The 20,057-nt window shown below is 42.2% G+C and overlaps 1 pseudogene; it reads right to left on the bottom strand.

Annotated features, from left to right (window-relative positions):
* Positions 1–182: 182 nt before the first annotated feature.
* Positions 183–20,036, bottom strand: LOC135229217 (zinc finger protein 571-like; annotated as a pseudogene).
* Between the last annotated feature and the right edge of the window lie 21 nt (positions 20,037–20,057).

The raw sequence follows: 20,057 nt of genomic DNA, 5'->3' as shown, positions 1-20,057 counted from the left end.
TTTTTCCTTTAAATACTAATCAGAAAATACGAATTACATGACTGATTTCTGGTTTTGGAATTTGTTGTACAAAAATCACCTCTCCTTGATTTTATTAAAAACTCAACAATAAAGTAGTTTCTCCCAGAGAAGATCCTGTAAAGTATATTTTTTCTGGTGCCGCAAAATTTATCAACTCTGAATGAAGGCCTTTGTTAACTTTATTACAATCTAAAGGTTTTTATTACAAGATGAATTAACTAGCTTTTGAAAAAGGGAGATGGTAACAAGATGCTTACATCTTTCTACAGCATTCATACAATATTCCTACCATTTAACTTCTCTAATAGCACGTAATGATGGCAGTAGTGATAATTAAAATGGATAGATACTGTCTAAATGGTGTTCTATGCATTACTTCATTTAATCATGACAATAGCGTAGCGGAATTTTACAGATAAAGAAAAGGAAACACAAAGAGGACAAGTAATTAATCCAGTTTTGCAGTTATAAAGGTGACAGGGAGATAATGCTCAATAAAGGCCATGCCTCACCATTACATTCCAGGCTCATGAAGATTTTTCAAGAATGTTCAAGGGTTCCAGAAGTCATTTCTACATTCATTAATATGTCCCCCCCCCAAAAAAAACCACGATGCTGTCGAGTGGATGCTGACTCGTACTGATCCTATAGGACAGAGTACAACCTCCCCAAAGGGCTTCCAAGGCTGTGACCTTTATGGAAGCAGACTGCCACATTTTTCTCCTGTGGAGCAGCAAATGGGTCAAAACGTCAACCTTTTGGTTGGCAGCTGGGCACTCAGAGTGCTTAACCACTGCACCACCAGGGCTCCCAGAAGTTACTATAGGCTTTCCAAAAAGAGGCAGATTCCGAGGTGAAGTAAAAGAATGTCCTACATTCATTACTATCACAATATGGGTTCTCTTAATACACCAGAGCAACTGAAGACAGGTGAAGCCTTAGAATAAATCCCATTCAGTGACTTTCTTAATTATGAAGCCTCAGATGTTTGGTAAGTTGTGAATGACGTATAGAGTCTTTGCCACATTCAACACATGCATAGGGTTTCTCTCCAGTATGGATCCTTTGATGTAGAGTAAGTTCCGATCCCCGACTGAAGGCCTTCCCACATTCCTTACATTCATAGGGCTTCTCCCCGGTATGAGTCTTCTGATGTTCAGTAAGGTGTGAAGCACGAATAAAGGCCTTCCCACACTGCTTACACTCATAGGATTTTTCACCTCTGTGAAGTCTTTGGTGTTCATTAAGTTGGGAGCCATAAGTAAAGGCCTTGTCACATTCTTTACATTGGTAAGGTTTTTCACCTGTATGAATTCTCTGATGATAAAAGTTGTGTGACACGAATAAAGGCCTTCCCACAGACCTGACATTCGTAATGTTTCTCACCATGAATCTTCTGATGTTGAGTAAGATATGCACCACGAATAAAGGCCTTTCCACATTCCTTACATTCAAAGGGCTTCTCACCCGTATGAATTCTCTGGTGTTCACTAAGTTGTTTGCAACTATTAAAGGCCTTTCCACATCCTTTACATTTGTATGGTTTTTCATTACTAATGATCCTCTGGTGTTGAGTGAGATTAGAATTACAGATGAAGGCTTTTCCACATTCTTTACATTTATAGGGTTTCTCACCTGTATGAACTCTCAGATGGTAAGTTGTAAGCCACGAATAAAGGCCTTGCCACACTCCTTACATTCATAGGGTTTCTCACCTGTATGAATCCTCTGATGCTCATTAAGTTGGGACGCGCATAAAAAAGCCTTCCCACATTCTTTACATCTATAAGGCTTTTCACCAGTATAAACTCTCTGATGATAAGTTAGGTGTGAACCAAGAATAAAGGCCTTTCCGCATTCCTTACACTTGAAGGGTTTTTCGCCACTATGAATTCTCTGAAGGTAAGTAAGTTGAGAGGTAAGAATAAAGGCCTTTCCGCAGTCTTTACATTCATAGGGTTTTTCACCACTATGAATTCTCTGATGAAGCGTATACTGTGAACTGTAACTAAAGGCTTTTCCACATTTCTTACATTCATAGGGTTTCTCTCCCGTATGAACTCTCTGGTGTTCCGTGAGCTGTGAGCCACGAATAAAGGCTTTCCCACATGCTTTACACTGATATGGTTTTTCATTAGTATGAATTTTCTGAGGCTGAATCAGATCGGAACTACGACCGAAGGCCTTTCCACATTCCATACTCTCATATGGTTTCTCACCAGTCTGAAACCTCTGATGTTGACCACAGCTGGGCTGTTTGCTGAAGGTCTTCCTACACGTCTTCATTTCAGCATGTTTTCCATTATGAGTTTTCTCATGCTGCATAAGGCATGACGGGTAGCTGAAGGCTTGTCTACACTGCTTACATTTGTACATTTTTTCCTCTGTAGAGGATGTGGAATGACTTCGAATGGTCTTTTCTTCACAGGTTTTCACATGCATGAAAAGTGCCCCCTGGTTTCTCTGTTGTCTCTCAGATTGGCCTTTGTACTCCATAATGCCTCCAGGACGATGACACTCAAGGTCAAGACCCAGAGGTTTTCCCACTGTCTCCCACTGGCATGATTCCGTTTTATGAGTACTCTTTTCTGGAAATGACTTCTTGGTCTCACAGCTGGATTCAAAGTCTGTAAGATAACAAGAAAATAAATTCCTGTTGTTTCTGTTTTCCAGAAGAAACAGAACTTTTAAGGTAAAACTGGTAGGTGAAATGAAAATAATTTTCATATGAATAGGATGGCTTAAACAGCTCCTAATTATTTTGTACAAATAGAAAAAAAAGTCACAAGGAAAGAACAAACAGTGAGAAGAGCTTATAGGGAAGAAAATAATTACAAAATAAATCAGTGGTTTTCAAACTTTGGATGAGAACAAGGAAGCTTGTAAAACAACAGTTAACACCCAGGAAACAAACAGATGTCTGGCTGGGCATCCAGTCTATCAGCAAATCCTGTTAGCTGTACAGTCAAAATTTATCAAAAATCAAACCACCTTGACTACTACCATCCAAGGCCAAGCCACCATGTCTCACTGCAACAGCCTCCTACCTGGCCCAGCTTCGTCTTTGTCCGACAAGCTAGTCACACAGCACCAGAGAAATGCTTTCAAAACCTAATTCGTATCATATTATTCCCCTGCTAAAAATTCGAGAGTTTACCTCATTAGAATAAAATAAAAAATCCTTACTATGGTCCATAAGAACCTACAGAAGCCTGCCTTCAGCCACTCCTCTGACATCACCTGCAACCACTGTCTTACTTCTTCATTTTGCTCCAGTCACAATGGCCTCTGCTGTTCGAACATGCCAAGGATATGCCCCTGTACTTATGGTTCCCTCTTTTTTGGAATGCTCTCCCCCCGGATACCTCCATGGCTTGTTTCCTCACTTCATTTTAGTTTTCTGCTCAAATGTCACATTATCAAAACATGCAATATATTGTATTTGGAGCCCTGGTGGTGGAGTGGTTAACAGCTCAGCTGCTAACCAAAAAGTCAGCAGTGTGAATCCACCAGGCACTCCCTGGAAACTCTACAGGGCAGTTCTACTCTGTCCTATAGGGTTGCTATCAGTAAGAATCAATTCAATAGCAACGGGTTTGGTTTTTTTGGTATATATGGGATCAAACCGAAAACAGCATTTCCATAGATAGGAAACTTAGGAGCCAGTGAGTTTATGTTAATGGGGAATGAAGAGCTTGGAAAAGGAGGTTGAGAACGGCTGCACGACTTGAAGAATGTAATCTGTTATTGAACTGTACATGTAGAAACTGCTGAATTGGTGTATGTTCTGCTGTGTATGTTCTCAACAATAAAAATAAGATATGAAAAACTAATAATTAAAAACAAATCTAAGACATTTTAAAATTCTACTGATACCTTTGAGAGCTCCTCAAACAGGCTTTCAACACTGGTAAAATTCACTATCCCACTCTAGTTTTTATCACTGGTGTATTTCTTTCTCATTCTAAGTCTCTATAATCAGGTTTTTATCTCACTTACTTCCAAGCCTACTTTGCCAGGGTCACCAATACCCTTTGTCCTAGCACATCCAATAGCCAATTCTTAGCCTTCATCTTTCTTGACCTCTTAGCGGGATCTTTCAGTTGACCACTCCCGCTTTAACTCTATCGCTTGGCTCCCAATACACTGCATTCCCAGTTACTTCCCAGATGGCAGCTTACGCCTTAATTTCCTTTCCTGCAACAGTTTCTCAACTAAATGTTAGAATAGCCCACATTTACTCCTTGTATTTTACTTCTCCATCTAAACCAACTCATTCCATGACCTCATCCAGTCCCATGGTACAGAGATTCACCCCATGTCTATCTCTTCAGTCCTGATACCAACCCCACCCCTGTCGGGCTTCCAAACGCTTATATAACGTCTCCACGTGGATATCTGATGTCCATCTCAGATGCGTAACTCTTGATTTATTCTGCAAGCTTCCAAACTCTCACACCTCTATTTCCAGTCTATCAGATGTTATTGCTACTTTTTGACAAGTCACCTCCGATTCATGGCAACCTTATATATACTAAAAAGAAACGTTGCCTGGTCCTGCACCATCTTCACAGTCAGTGGTGTATCTGGGTCCATTGTTGTGACTATGATGTCGATGTATCTCATTTAGGGTTTCCCTCACTTTCACTGGCCCTCTGCTTTACCAAGCATGATATCCTTTTCTAGAGATTGGTCTTTCCTGATGATATATCCAAACTAAGCAAGTGGAAGTCTCACTAACCTTGCTTCTAAGGAACATTCTGGCTGTATTTCTTCTAACACTGATTTGTTTCTCCTTTTGGCAGTCCACAGTATATTCAACATTCTTCGCCAATGCCACAGTTTGAATGCATCAATTCTCCTTCTGTCTTCCTTTTCACCATACAACTTTTGCATGCGTATGAGGCATTCTCTTATGAAGCACGGGGTTTTCATTGGTTAATTTTTGGAAGTAGACTGCCAAGTCTTTCTTCCTAGTCTTAGTCTGGAAGTTCCACTGAAACATGTCCACCATAGGTGACTCTGCTGGTATCTGAAATACCAATGGCATAGCCTCCACAGTACGACAAACTCACAGATAGGTAGTGGCAATTTATCAGCTTGTCATTGTTAGTTGCCATCAAGTCAGCTCAAACTCATGGCGACCTTACATATAAGAGAATGAAACACACTGTCCTGCGCCATCTTTGTGATCGCTGGTATGTTTGAGTCCTAGTGGACTATCCACAAATTCCATTAATTCTACTTTCAAAATAGAACCAGAAACTAATCACTTCTCATTATCTCCCCCAAAGAACTAGTCTTCTGACTAGTCTTCCTGGTGCCGTTCTGTAACATGGTGGCATCAGAAGCCACCAAACTTGAGGAGGCGGGGTGAGAATCAAGATCAGCATTAAACTCATTTCTACGAGGTGGAGGTCAGACACAACTCCTCTCTCCAATCGTCTTACCAATTCTGACACCAGCTGGCCCTCCCAAGGCACTCTCTACTTCTCTGCTGGGTTCGCTGATTTGTTACAATGGCTGCACAGAACTCATAGACCATACTCATGATTATGGGGTTTATTTGGGGAGTAACAGGTTACAATTCAGGATCAGAATCAACTTAGAAGTAACAGAAACATGGCAGGAGACAGGATACAGTTTGTCAGTCAGGACAGCTTCCAACCAAGACACCAATCAGCTCCTTCTCAGCCATGCCCACAGGCAGGCTGTGCTTGGGCTTCTGCCACTGGGCCCCACTTGGGCAAGTATTACGACTCTTTCCGCTCCGACATCAAGTGCCCAGAGGCACCCCACTCTGCCAGCAAGCCTCCTGCCTGAAGGTGTTCAGCTCTCTCACGCATGGGTCGGCAAGTCCACTGCGGCTGTCTCACACTGGTCTCCTGGTTCCTGCTGCGAGTGCCATTTTGTGCCGTCTACCGCTGTCTCTATCTCCTGGGTCTAGAAGGTTCTCAGTGCAGGGACCCTGGGTCCAAAGGACACGCTCTGCTCCTTGGCTCTTCTTCTTGATGGTAGTTAGGTCCCCCCAACCTCTGTAGGATTGGTCGTTTTAAGCCTAAGAGAATGGCAAAACTGACCAAAACCCTAGGTAGGCAACAGTCACCTAGTCTGCACAGTAATCGACCAATACCTGCAAAGGTTTTACACACCTTATTTCCATAGCAAACTGTCCAATACCTTTGCAAATCATCTTGGCAGAACTAAAAACCCAGGGCCAGAAAGGCCATATATAAAGAGAAATCTGTTGCCCTAGACATTCCTGTCCCCATTCTCCACATAGCACCCGGAGTGATCTTTAACCAAAGACCCTTACTCACGTGCACAAACCCCGCCCAGGGCTTCCTCTCATACTGAGAATAAAACCTCACTCTTTGCAATAGCGTACAAGGACTTAAATCATCTGATCTCTGCGTGCTTCTCTAACATCATTTTTACAATTCTCCCTTTCACTTAGAGAAATCGTGCGCTATACAGACATCACACTCTCGCCACACTGACCTTCTTTCTGATTCTCTAGTAAACAAAGTTCAGCCTTTCCTCAGGGTCTTTGCACTTTTCTTCCCTCTTCCTTAACACACATTCTATTGGTTTTTACATGGCTACTTCATCCAAAGCCCACAGCCTTCAGTACGGATTACAGCTCAATATAAAGAAAACAAAAATCCTCACAACTGGACAAATAGCATCATCATGATAAACAGGGAGAAGACTGAAGTTGTCAAGGATTTCATTTCACTTGGATCCACAATCCACAGCTATGGAAGGAGCAGTCAAGAAATCAAAGGATTCATTGCATTGGGCAAATCTGATGCAAAAGACCTCTTTAGAGTGTTAGAAAGCAAAGAGGTCACTTTGAGAACTAAGTGTGCCTGATCCAAGCCCTGGTATTTTCAATTGCTTCATATGCATGTGAAAGCTAAAAAAGAAACCATTGCTCTCGAGGCCATTCTGACTCATAGCGACCCTGTAGGACAGAGTAGAACTGCCCAATAGAGTTTCCAAGGAGCACCTGGTGGATCTGAACTACCGACCTTTGGGTTAGCAGCTGTAGCTCTTAACCACTACGCCACCAGGGTTTCCCATGTGAAAGCCAGACAACGAATAAGAAAAACTCAAAAACTGATGCCTTCGAATTATGGTGTTTGCAAGGAATGTCGAATATACCATGGACTGTAAGAAGAATGAGCAAATCTGTCTTGGAAGAAGTACAGCCAGAATGCTCCTCAGAAACGAGGATGGTGAGACTTCATCTCACATACTTTGGACATGTTATCAGCAGGAACCAATCCCTGGAGAAGGAACTCATGCTTGGTAAAGTAGATGGCCAGTGAAAAAGAGGAAGACCCTCAATGAGATGGTTTGACACAGTGGCCGTAACAATGGGCTCAAACAGAGTAACAACTGTGAGGATGGCACAGGACCAGGCACTGTTTCATTCTGTTGTATGCAGGGTTGCTATGAGTGGGAGACGACTCAACGGCTCCTAACAACACACAACAACTTCATTCAGGTCTCAGCTCAAATGTTCCTCCCTAAAAACAATCCCTGACTGTCCTAGATAAGAAAACTGTAAGGTTTCAACAAACATTTGCTGGCTGGAAATACATATCCAAGTTTAAATGCAAAAGAGCAATTGGGGAAAAAAATTCAATTCAAAGAAAAGACTGTCTTTGGGGACCAAAGGTTAGTTCCATCATTAAAATAAAAGAGGAATGTAAAAGACAGGAGGAGTGGCTGACGGGAGTTGAGAGGGAGTGTCCTTTGGGATACAGTCTTCCTGCTCTCCTTAGATCTCAGGCCTTGTTTCTTTGTGTGAGGGGAGAGTCACACAAACATCTGAAAAGTGCTACCACCTCACAGACAATCTCTGTTATTACTGGTAGAAGCTCCCCCGTGTGACCAGCCCTTATTCACCTGAGCTTCACCTTCTTGTCATGGCTATCACCACCATCCAGGGATCCTTTCCTTGCTCCAATAAGGAGTATGCATCTGGCTTAGGGGCTGAACATCCAGCTTAAAAAAAAGGAAATGGAACATAGCCATGTTATGGGAGTACCAGATTTAAATCCAGTACACTGGTCAACAGGGAAGAGAGACATTGATAACAAATGATAGAGGAAGGTGTTCAAGTCTGAAGGACGGGGCATACAAAAGTACACAGCAGAGCCGTCCATTTCTACCTATACAACACACACACCTTTCCTGAGGGAACAGAAGTCAGAAATTCACAATGAACGAGGCAGAGAGAATGGGGGACACTCTGAATATTGTGTAAGATGACCTTACCCAGTGACAACAAGTTGCTATAGTTCTCCTGCATCACATCCCTGTACAATTCCCTCTGAGCAGGGCTGAGGTATTCCCACTCCTCCTCAGAGAACTCTATGGCCACATCCCTGAAAGTCACCAACCACTGAAACAACAAATCCATTAATTATTGTCAAAATGTGGTAATGATTTTGAGGTAAAAGGAGAAAAGAAGGAGGGCACTGAAGGAGGGCATGACATAATTCTATTATCTGGAAAGGTCCAGTAATAAAAAGGTCAGATGAGTGCAGTTTTCCATTTAAATGAAATACTGCTAAAACCATGCAGCGCATTAAAGTTTCAAATTCTCAGTAGATATGACTTCTTCCCTTCTCCCTCTAATGAAAAAGAAAACGGATGGAAATTTCACATAATTTTTACTGCATCTCTAGGCTACAAAATAGAATTTGGATATAACGAGATTACTCTGAATGCTCAGATTCATCATTAAATCACAGTATTACATCACTGAATGTTTTTCCTGGCCATTACAAAGTCTGTAATGCACATACGATATTCCCAATTGATGGATGTGATGATCTGCTTGTAAGGATGGCGTAGGGCTGGGCAGTGTTTCCTTCTGTAGTACACAGGGTCACTATGAGTCGGAACAAACTCAACAGCACCTAACCACAACAATAATCTGCTTATTTGAGATTTAAACTGGACAAATTTTTTAATGTCTTTGAGCTCCGAGAGTCTGAAATTCTCAAAAAAGTATGCATCTGGCAGTATGCATCCCACTTTCCATGTGCACAGAGTACGGTAAGCTGATGGGACAGCTTCCTGTTAAGGTGTGCACACACGTCACACAGGACTGGCACATCCTGGCCAACTCCGAGGCGAACCTGACCGCTGGCCATCCTCCCTCATTAGTCTTTCACAAGAGGGGCGTGAAGTCAGAGTAACGGTCCTCCATGGTGTCCAGGTTCGAGCCCCCAGAACCTGTGGCTGTGTTACCTTACATGGCAAAAACAGACCGCAGATGTGATTAAGGGTCTTGAGATGGGGAGGTGGTCCTGGATTATCCAGGTGGGCCCTGAATGTAATCACAGAGGTCATCATAAGTGACAGAGGTAGGCAGGAGACTCAAAGAAGTTGAGGTGATGACGGAATGTCACTGCTGACTTTGAAAATGGACAGGCGGCCACAAGCCAAGTAATGTGGGCAGCTTCTAGGGGCTGGAAAAGGCAAGAAAATAGATTCTCCTCTAGTGCTTCCAGGAGGAATGCGGCCCCACCAACACCTTGATTTTCGCCCTTCAAGATCAATTTCAGACTTCTGACCTCCAGAAGTGTGACATAATACATTTGTGTTGTTTTAAGCCACTAAATTCACGGTCTTTGTTACAGCAGCAACAGGAAGCTAATCCAAGGGGCAAGATCCCTTCCTTCTCAGCATTCAGCACAGGCAATCCTGGGGCTGTGAACATCCGCCTCGTGTCAGACTTAAGTACAACACGTGGTTCGGAGCTAAGCCCCATAAAGTCTATTATATTAAAATTCAAGATGCATACGATGGTTCACAATAACAAACAGGTGCTACTTTCCGACACGCATCAAAACATTATTATTATTATCACTGTATTACGTTACAGATATTTTAGTATATCTAGAAGTGTTTCTTTACTGTTTTCTATGTGTGGCAAGGTACACTATTGTCATGGATTATGTCCCCCAAAAGAAGTATGTATCAACTGGGTTAGGCCATGATTCCCTGTATTCTGTAGTTGTCCTCCATTTTGTGATTGTAATTTTATGCTAAAATTTTATGTTAAAGAGGATTGTTGTTGTTGTTAGGTGCTGTCCAGTCGGTTCCGACTCATAGCGACCCTATGCACAACAGAACGAAACACTGCCTGGTCCTGCGCCATCCTTACAATCGTTGTTATGCTTGAGCTCATTGTTGCGGCCACTGTGTCAATCCACCTTGTTGAGGGTCTTCTTCTTTTCCGTTGACCCTGTATTCTGCCAAGCATGATGTCCTTCTCCACGGACTGATCCCTCCTGACAACATGTCCAAAGTATGTAAGACGCAGTCTCGCCATCCTTGCCTCTAAGGAGCATTCTGGCTGTACTTCTTCCAAGACAGATTTGTTCATTCTTTTGCCAGTCCATGGTATAGTCTATATTCTTCGCCAACACCACAATTCAAAGGCGCCAATTCTTCTTTGGTCTTCCTTATTCATTGTCCAGCTTTCACATGCATATGATGTGATTAAAAATACCGTGGCTTGGGTCAGGCGCACCTTAATCTTCAGGGTGACATCCTTGCTCTTCAACACTGAAGAGACCCTTTGCAGCAGATTTACCCAATGCAGTACGTCTTTTGATTTCTTGACTGCTGCTTCCATGGCTGTTGATTGTGGATCCAAGTCAAATGAAATCCTTGACAGCTTCAATCTTTCTCTGTTTATCATGATGTTGCTCACTGGTCCAGTTGTGAGGATTTTTGTTTTCTTTATGTTGAGGTGTACTCCGTACTGAAGGCTGTGGTCTTTGATCTTCATTAGTAAGTGCTTCAAGTCCTCTTCACTTTCAGCAAGCAAGGTTGTGTCATCTGCATAACACAGGTTGTTAATGAGTCTTCCTCTAATCCTGATGCCCCATTCTTCTTCATATAGTCCAGCTTCTCGGATTATTTGTTCAGCATACAGATTAATAAAGAGGATTAGGGTACTGTAATGGATTAACAATGTTTCGCTGCTATTCATAAGGTTCTCGATGGCTAATGCTTTTCAGAAGCAGACTGCTGGGTCCTTCTTCCTAGTCTGTCTTAGTCTGGAAGCTCAGCTGAAACCTGTCCTCCATGGGTAACCCTGCTGGTATCTGAATACCGGTGGCATAGCTTCCAGCATCACAGCAACACGCAAGCCCCACAGTATGACAAACAGACAGACATGTGGAGGTGCTGCAACAATGAGCTCAAGCATAACAACGACTGTAAGGATGGCTCAGGACCGGGCAGTGTTTCGTTCTGTTGTGCACAGGGTCGCTATGAGTCGGAACCGACTGGACGGCACCTGACAACAACAACGGATTAAACTGCGTCCCCCCAAAATATGTGTCAGCTTGGTTAGGCCATGTGTGGTTGTCCTCCATTTTGTGATTTTCCTACATGTTATAAATTATAATCTCTACATGTAGTTAAAAGGATTAGGGTGGGATTGTAACACCACCCTTACTCAGGTCATTTCCCTGATCCAACGTAAAGGCAGTTTCCCTGCGGTATGGCCTGCACCACCTTTTATGGGAAGCTAGCATAGAGGGGGTACCTCGTATCACAAAGAAATCAGTGCTGGGAGCAGAGCGTGTCCTTTGGACCCAAGGTCCTTGCACGGAGAAGCTCCTAGTCTGGGGGAAGACTGATGAGAAGGCCGGCAGAGAGAAAGCCTTGCCCTGAAACTGATGCCCTGAATTTGGACTTCAAGCCTAATACACTGTGAGAGAATAAATTTCTCTTTGTTAAAGCCATCCACTTGTAATATTTCTGTTATAGCAGCACTAGATGACTAAGACAGCTATATACTATATACTAGAACACACATTTGACTAATTGATATTAGATACAAACCATTCCTAAACTTTACGGCTTATGTACAAATTTGACTTAAAGACAGGTTTAGGAACAGAACTCGTTCATAATCCGGGGAATGTCTCTACTACTTTTCCATGTGATCTTAACAGCCTCATAGAAAATCTTGCCACACTGAGACTGGAAATAGCCGCCAGAAACGCTGTCACTTCCCAGTGTAAAACCCAGGTTTGTAGAGAATAAAGTTTGCCATGTGTCTCATTTAACCACTCATCTCTACCTCAGCAAACCACAGTGCTAACAATCTGCACTGGTGTCCAGGAGAAGTGTCTCTGCTCCCTCAGGGGTTCCTGGGAGAATACTGTACATGGAGGAAATATACACTGATTGGCTGAATGAACATCTCAACACTAGGGAGGGAAGAGGTATTTAAAAAAGAAGGGGGTTCTTTCCTACTGTCACTCAAAGTTCTCTTATGAGGGAAAGTTCTCCTAGGAGGCTGAGCAAGGCAGAAAATTCTGGAATAAATTTATCTGGTGTTCACGTCACACAAAATGACTGTACTTCAAGAAGGAGAGAAGAAACAGCAACTCACTTGGGGCATGGTTTTTAGAACTGTCAGAACTGATCAATTTTCCAGGTTCCTCTCCTGGAGACGTGCGGAGTCCAGGGAAGCCAGAGCTGGGGAAGGAAAAAGAACCTATGATATGAGGCTTATCTTAAAGCCCACAAAATGAACAACTCCAAACTACCTTTACTTACCCTCTTTGAGTTTTTTCTTTCATTTTTTAAATTATTTTATTGTGTTTTCAGTGAAAGTTTACATAATTAGGTTTCCACTTAACGATTCCTATATAAATTGTTCAGTGACGTTAGTTACATTTTTCAGAATGAGTCAACATTCTCTTTCACTGCTTTCTGTTTCGTTTCCAGTACTCTAGTTTCCCTGTTCCCTTATCTTCTCATCTTTGCTTTAGAGTAATTGTTGACCTTTTGATCTCCTATGCATTTTTTTAAATTTTAAATTTAGCACCATACTCATGGATAATATCCTTTATATTGTGTGCCACTCTGTTCTTTTGCTAAAATGTGGCCTCAGGGGATAGTTTTAGTTGAAGGTTTCAAGAGTATCTCAAGGAAATAGTCTCAGGGAGTCCTCTTGTCTCAACTGGTCCATCAAGTCTGGACCTTTTTTGTGTGTGATTTAGGTGAAAATTTACAGAGTAAATTAGTTTCTCATTACACAATTAATACACAAATCATTTTGTGACATTGGCTGCCAACCCCGCGATGTGTCAACATTCTCCCATTCTCCACCGCACGTTCCCTGTTTCCATTCGTCCAGTTTTCCTGTCCCTTCCTGCCTTCTCATCTTTACTTTTTGCCTCTTTTGAGAGAGTTTTGACAAATCTCAGTCCTTCCCCAATTCCACCAGAAGCTAGCAACAGCAGAGAAGATTCAGGCCAGACCTTTCCTCAGTCCCCACAACACTGAACAAGGCCCCAGAGGGGACTACTTACTGATCTCTGCAGTGGGATAGGGGTATACCCAGGGCGCCCTCAGGGGCAGATTCCCCCAGGCCACACACACTAAGTACGGGTGTTTGATGTTTGACACTGCTTTGGCTATTAAACAGGATCCTCACCTACGCACGAAAGGGGCCTAAGGACTGGTGATGACACTCAGGTCACCCAGCCACCTGTGACAGGGGTTCAAGGATAACTGGTACCTCCCAATAAAAGAAGACAACATTAAAAAACAACAAAGAGGGACTTAGAAATGTAGTCATAGATCTTTCATATGGAGAGGAAGACAAGGTGATATAAAGGAATAAAATTTAGGTTCAAACTTAGAAAAATAAGGGTACATATTAAGGTAACCACAAAAGAGACTAACAATCCTACTCATCAAAATAAAATACAAGAAAAAATAGAGACTCAGCAGAAATAAAATCAGCAACAACAAATAAGAGGAAAAGAATATATAAAGATAAGCTACTCAGCACAAAAAATTAAATGGGAAAAAGAAACTGTCAACAACACACACAAAAAGACATCAAAATGAGGGCACTAAACTCATACCTATCCATAATTACGGCGAATGGAAATGGACTAAATGCACAAATAAAGAGACAGAAAGTGGCAGAATGGATTAAAAAAACATGATCCGTCTATATGCTGCCTACAAGAGACACACCTTAGACTTAGAGACACAAACTAGAACTCAGAGGATGGAAAAAAATATATCAAGCAAACAGCAACCAAAACAGAGCAGGAATGGCAATATTCTGACAAAATAAACTTTAAAATCAAATCCACCACAAAGGACAAGGACACTATACAATGATTAAAGGGACAATATACCAGGAGGATATAACCATATTAAATATTTATGCACCCAATGACAGGACTGGAAGATATATGAACCAAACTCTAACAGCACGGAAAAGTGAGATAGACTACTCCACAATTATAGTAGGAGACTTCGACACACCACATTCGGTGAAGGACAGAACATCCAGGAAGAAGCTCAATAAAGACACGGAAGATCTAAATGCCACAATCAACCAACATGACCTCATAGACCTACAGCAAACAAGTATACTTTCTTTTCTAGTGCACATGGAACATTCTCTAGAATAGACCACATATTAGGTCATAAAGCAAGCCTTAGCAGAATCCAAAACACTGAAATATTACAAAGCATCTTCTCTGACCATAAGGCCATAAAAGTGGAAATCAGTAACAGGAAAAGCAGGGAAAAGAAATCAAATCCTTGGAAACTGAACAATACCCCTGCTCAAAAATGACTGGGTCATAGAAGACATTAAGGATGGAATAAAGAAATGCATAGAATCCGATGAGAATGAAAACACTTCCTATCAGAACCTTTGGGACACAGCGAAAGCAGTGCTCAGAGGTCAATTTATATCAGTAAATGCACACATCCAAAAAAAAGAAAGGGCCAAAATCAAAGAATTATCCCTACAACTTGAAGAAACAGAGAGCAACAAAAGAAACCGTCAGGCACCAGGAGAAAGCAATAATAAAAACTAGAGCAGAATTAAATGAAATACAGAACAGAAAATCAGTTTAAAGAGTTAACAAGACCAAAAGCTGGTTCTTTGAAAAAATCAACAAAATTGATAAACCATTGGCCAAACTGACAAAAGAAAAAGAGGAGAGGAAGCAAATAACCCGAATAAGAAATGAGATGTGCAATATTACAACAGACCCAACTGAAATTAAAAGAATCGTATCAGATTACTATGAAAAACTGTACTCCAAATTTGAAAACCTAGAAGAAATGTATGAATTTCTAGAAACACACTACCTACCTAAACTAACCCAAACAGAGGTAGAACAACTAAACACACCCATAACAAAAAAAGAAATTGAAAAGGTAATCAAAAAACTCCCAACAAAAAAAGCCCTGGCCCGGATGGTTTCACCGCAGAGTTCTACCGAACTTTCAGACAAGCATTAACACCACTACTAAAGCTATTTCAGAGCATAGAAAAGGATGGAATACTACTAAAGTCATTCTATGAAGCCAGCATATCCCTCATACCAAAACCAGATAAAGACACCACAAAAAAAAGAAAATTATAGACCTAGATCCCTCATGAACTTAGATGCAAAAACCCTCAACAAAATTCTGGCCAATAGAATTCAACAACATACTGAAAAAACAATTCACCATGACCAAGTGGAATTCATACCAGGTGTGCAGGGATGGTGTGACATTAAAAAACAATTAATGCAATCCAGCATATAAATAAAAGAACCACATAATCTTATCAATTGATGCAGGACAGGCATTTGACAAAGTTCAACACCAATTCATGATACAAACTCTCAGCAAAATAGGAATAGAAGGAAAATCCCTCAACATAATAAAGGGCATTTATACAAAGCCAACAGCCAACATCATCCTAAATGGACAGAGTCTGAAAGCATTCCCCTTGAGATCAGGATCCAGACACCAAAAAAACCAAACCCACTGCCATCGACTCGATTCTGACTCATAGTGACCCTATAGGACAGAGTAGAACTGCCCCGTAGAGTTTCCAAGGAGCACCTGGCGGATTCGACCCGCGGACCTCTTGGTTAGCAGCCATAGCACTTAACCACTACACCACCAGGGAACCAGACAAGGATGCCCTTTATCACCACTCTCATTCGACATTGTGCTGGCGGTCCTAGCCAGAGCAATTATGTGAGATAAAGAAAGAAAGGGCATCCAGATTGGCAAGGAAGAAGTAAAAGTATCTCTATTTGCAGATGACATGATCTTATACACAGAAAACCGTAAAGAATCCTCAAGAAAACTACTGAAACTAATAGAAGGGTTCAGCAGAGTATCAGAATACAAGATAAAGATACAAAAATCAGTTAGATTCCTCTACACCAACAAAGAGAGAGTCAAAGAAGAAATCACTAAATCAACACCATTTACAGTAGGCCCCAAGAAGATAAAATACTTACGAATAAATCGTACCAGAGATGTAAAAGACCTATGCAAAGAAAACTACAAGACACTACGGCAAGAAACCAAAAGAGACCTACATAAGTGGAAAAATATACCTTGCTCATGGATAGGAAGACTTAACATTGTACAAATTTCTATTCTACCAAAAGCGATCTATAGATACAATGCAATTCCGACCCAAATTCCAACATTTTTTAATGAGATGGAGAAACAAATCACCAACTTCACATGGAAGGGAAAGAGCGCTCAGATAAGTAAAGCATTACTGAAAAAGAACAACAAAGTAGGAGGCCTCACTCTATCTGATTTTAGAACCGATTATACCGCCACAGTAATCAAAATACCCTGGTACTGGTACAGCAACAGATGCATAGACCAGTGGAACAGAATTGAGAATCCAGACATAAATCCATCCACATATGAGCAGATGATATTTGACAAAGGTCCAAAGGCAGTTAAATGGGGGAAAAGACAGTATCTTTAACAAATGGTGCTGGCATAACTGGATATCCATCTGCAAAAAAATGAAACAAGACCCATACCTCATACCACGCACAAAAACTAACTCAAAATGGATCAAAGACCTAATTATAAATTCTAAAACGATAAATATTATGGAAGAAAAATAGGGACAACACTAGGAGCCCTAATACATGGCATAAACAGTATAAAAAAATTATCAACAATGTACAGACACCAGAAGAGAAGCTAGATAACTGGGAGCTCCTAATTATCAAACACCTATGCTCATCCAAAGACTTCACCACAAGAGTGAAAAGATTACCAACAGACTGTGAAAAAGTTTTTAGCTATGACTTTCTGATCAGCGTCTAGTCTGTAAAATGTACATGGTACTGCAAAAACTCAACTACAAAAAGACAAATAACTCAATTAAAAAAGGGGGAAAGGATATGAACAGGCACTTCAGTAAAGAAAACATTCAGGTAGCTAAGGTGAGGAAATGCTCACAATCGTTAGCCATTAGAGAAATGCAAATCAAAACTACAATGAGATTCCATCTCACTCCAACAAGGCTGGCATTAATCCAAAAAACACAAAATAGTAAATGTTGGAGAGGCTGTGGAGAGATTGGAACACTTCTACACTGCTGGTGGGAATGTCAAATGGCACAACCACTTTGGAAATCGATTTGGTGCTTCCTTAAACAAAGCTAGAAATACAACTACCATACGATCCAGCAATCCCACTCCTTGAAATATATCCTAGAGAAATAAGAGCCTTTACAGGAACAGATATATGCACCCCCATGTTTATTGCAGCTCTGTTTACAATAGCAAAAAGTGGAAGAAACCAACGTGCCCATCAACGGATGAATGGATAAATTATGGTATATTCACACAATGGAAAACTACACATCGATAAAGAACAATGATGAATCCATGAAACATTTCATAACATGGAGGAATCTGGAAGGCATTATGCTGGGTGAAATTAGTCAGTTGCAAAAGGACAAATATTGTATGAGACCACTATTATAAGAACTGTTTTAACTATTATAGTTTAAACAGAGACAAAAATATTCTTTGATGGTTCTAAGAGAGGGGAGGGAGGGAGGGAGGGAGGAAAGGGGTTTTTCACTAAATTGATAGTGGATAAGAATTATTTTAGGTGAAGGATAAGACAACACACAATACAGGAGAGGTCAGCACAACTGGACTAAACCAGAAAACAAAGAAGTTTTTCATAACATGGAAGAATCTGGAAGGCGTTATGCTGGGTGAAATTAGTCAGTTGCTAAAGGACAAATATCAGACGAGACTACTATTATAAGAACTCGAGAAATAGTTTAAACAGAGGAGAAAACATTCTTTCGTGGTTACGAGAGTGGGGAGGGATGGAGGAAGAGGGTTATTCACTAATTACATAGTAGACAAGAACTATTTTAGGTGAAGGGAAAGACAACACACAATACAGGAGAGGTATGTACAACTGCACTAAACCTAAAGCAAAGAAATTTCCTGAATAAACTGAATGCTTTGATGGCCAGCGAGCAGGAGCGAGGGTTTGGGGTCCATGGTTTCAGAGCACATCTAGGTCAATTGGCATAATAAAATCTATTAGGAAAACATTCTGCATTCCACTTTGGAGAATGGTGTCTGAGGTCTTAAGTGCTAGCAAGCAGCCATCTAAGATACATCAATTGATCTCAATCCACCTGGAGCAAAGAAGAATAACGAACACCAAAGACACAAGGTAATTATGAGCCCAAGAGACAGAAAGGGTCACACATAATCAGAGACTACATCAGCCTGAGACCAGAAGAACTAAATGGTGCCTGGCTACAACCGATGATTGCCCTGACAGGGAACAGAGAAACCCTGAGGGAACAGGAGAGCAGTGGGATGCAGACCTCAAATTCTTGTAAAAAGACCAGACTTAATGATCTGACTGAGACCAGAAGGACCGAGGGAGTCATAGTCCCCAGACCTTCTGTTGGCCCAAGACAGGAACCATTCCCAAAGCCAACTCTTCAGACAGGGATTGAACTGGACCATGGGATGGAAAATGATTCTGGTGAGGAGTGAGCTTCTTGGATCAAGTAGACATATGAGACTATGTCAGCAGCTCCTGTCTGGAGGGGAGATGAGAGGGCAGAGGGGGTCAGAAGCTGGCTGTTTGGACGTGAAAATAGAGAGTGGAGAGGAGTGTGCTGTCTCACTAGCAGGAGAGCAACTGAGAGAGTATGGCAAGACGTATATAAATTTTTGCATGAGAGACTGACTTGATTTGCAAACTTTCACTTAAAGCATAATAAAAATTAAAAAAACCCAAAAAACTTAGACCAGAAAGGACTGATCTGTCATTGGGTGAGAAGCAGCGGGGCGGTATGGCTGGGGAGTGGAGCTAAACTTGTGAGTCCATCCATCCCTGGAGTACTGTCACCGAGTGGTGCTTCCTCCTCAGGAAGAAGTTGCAGAAGGTAGAAGACATCTTGAAAGTGAAGAAACTTGAGGGAAGAAAGAAAACGGCAACTTACTTCGGGAAAAGTCTTTTCGATGTACAGTATTATTTTCCTCTGTGTGATTCTCTTGCAGAAAAACAGAACTGAGGAAAGAAAAACCACCAGAGGACCTGAGGCCTTTCTCAGAGCCTACAGAACGATTTACGAGCACCTCCTACAACCTCCGAACAGAGGGTTAGCTCTTCCCACAGGGCTCTCAAGGGAGACTGGGGATCCTGTTATGGTGGTCTTTTTCCCGACACTTCCGGGTGTAAATCCCCATTGTCGGGGCTTCTTCAGGCGCCTGGTTCTCGGTGCAGGAAAGTGAAGAAACCGCAGCAGCTAGAACTGCGCGATTCTCAGCCGGCGGGACGCTGTCCCCGGCCCGAGGGGAAGTGCACGGAGACGCTGGGGGACCCGGCAGCCGCGAGCGCCGGCGGCGCAGGGGAGCCCACCACGCGGCCACAGAGACGACTGAGGCGCCGGGCAGGCGGCACGCACCTCGACACCCTGCGCCCCGCCGCTCCGCCGGTCGGAACCCCGGGGTCGGCGCCGGCGAGGGAGCAACGCCGCCAGTCCGCACCGGCAGAGCCTAGTTCCTCAAGAACATGAGCCTGGCGTGCTGCGGCCTCGGAGAAATGGCGTCTGCAGGCCGAGTGGACCAGCTCCCGGCAGCACCGAAACCCGCCGGCACCCCCGCATTTCCAGCACCCGACAGATTCTTTCCGAGTGTTCCGGC

This window comes from Loxodonta africana, unplaced genomic scaffold (genome assembly GCF_030014295.1).
Source record: "Loxodonta africana isolate mLoxAfr1 unplaced genomic scaffold, mLoxAfr1.hap2 scaffold_168, whole genome shotgun sequence".
In the NCBI taxonomy this organism is placed as follows: Eukaryota; Metazoa; Chordata; class Mammalia; order Proboscidea; family Elephantidae; genus Loxodonta; species Loxodonta africana.
The sequence above is the reverse complement of the archived record's forward strand: the minus strand, read 5'-3'. Positions and strand labels throughout refer to the sequence as shown.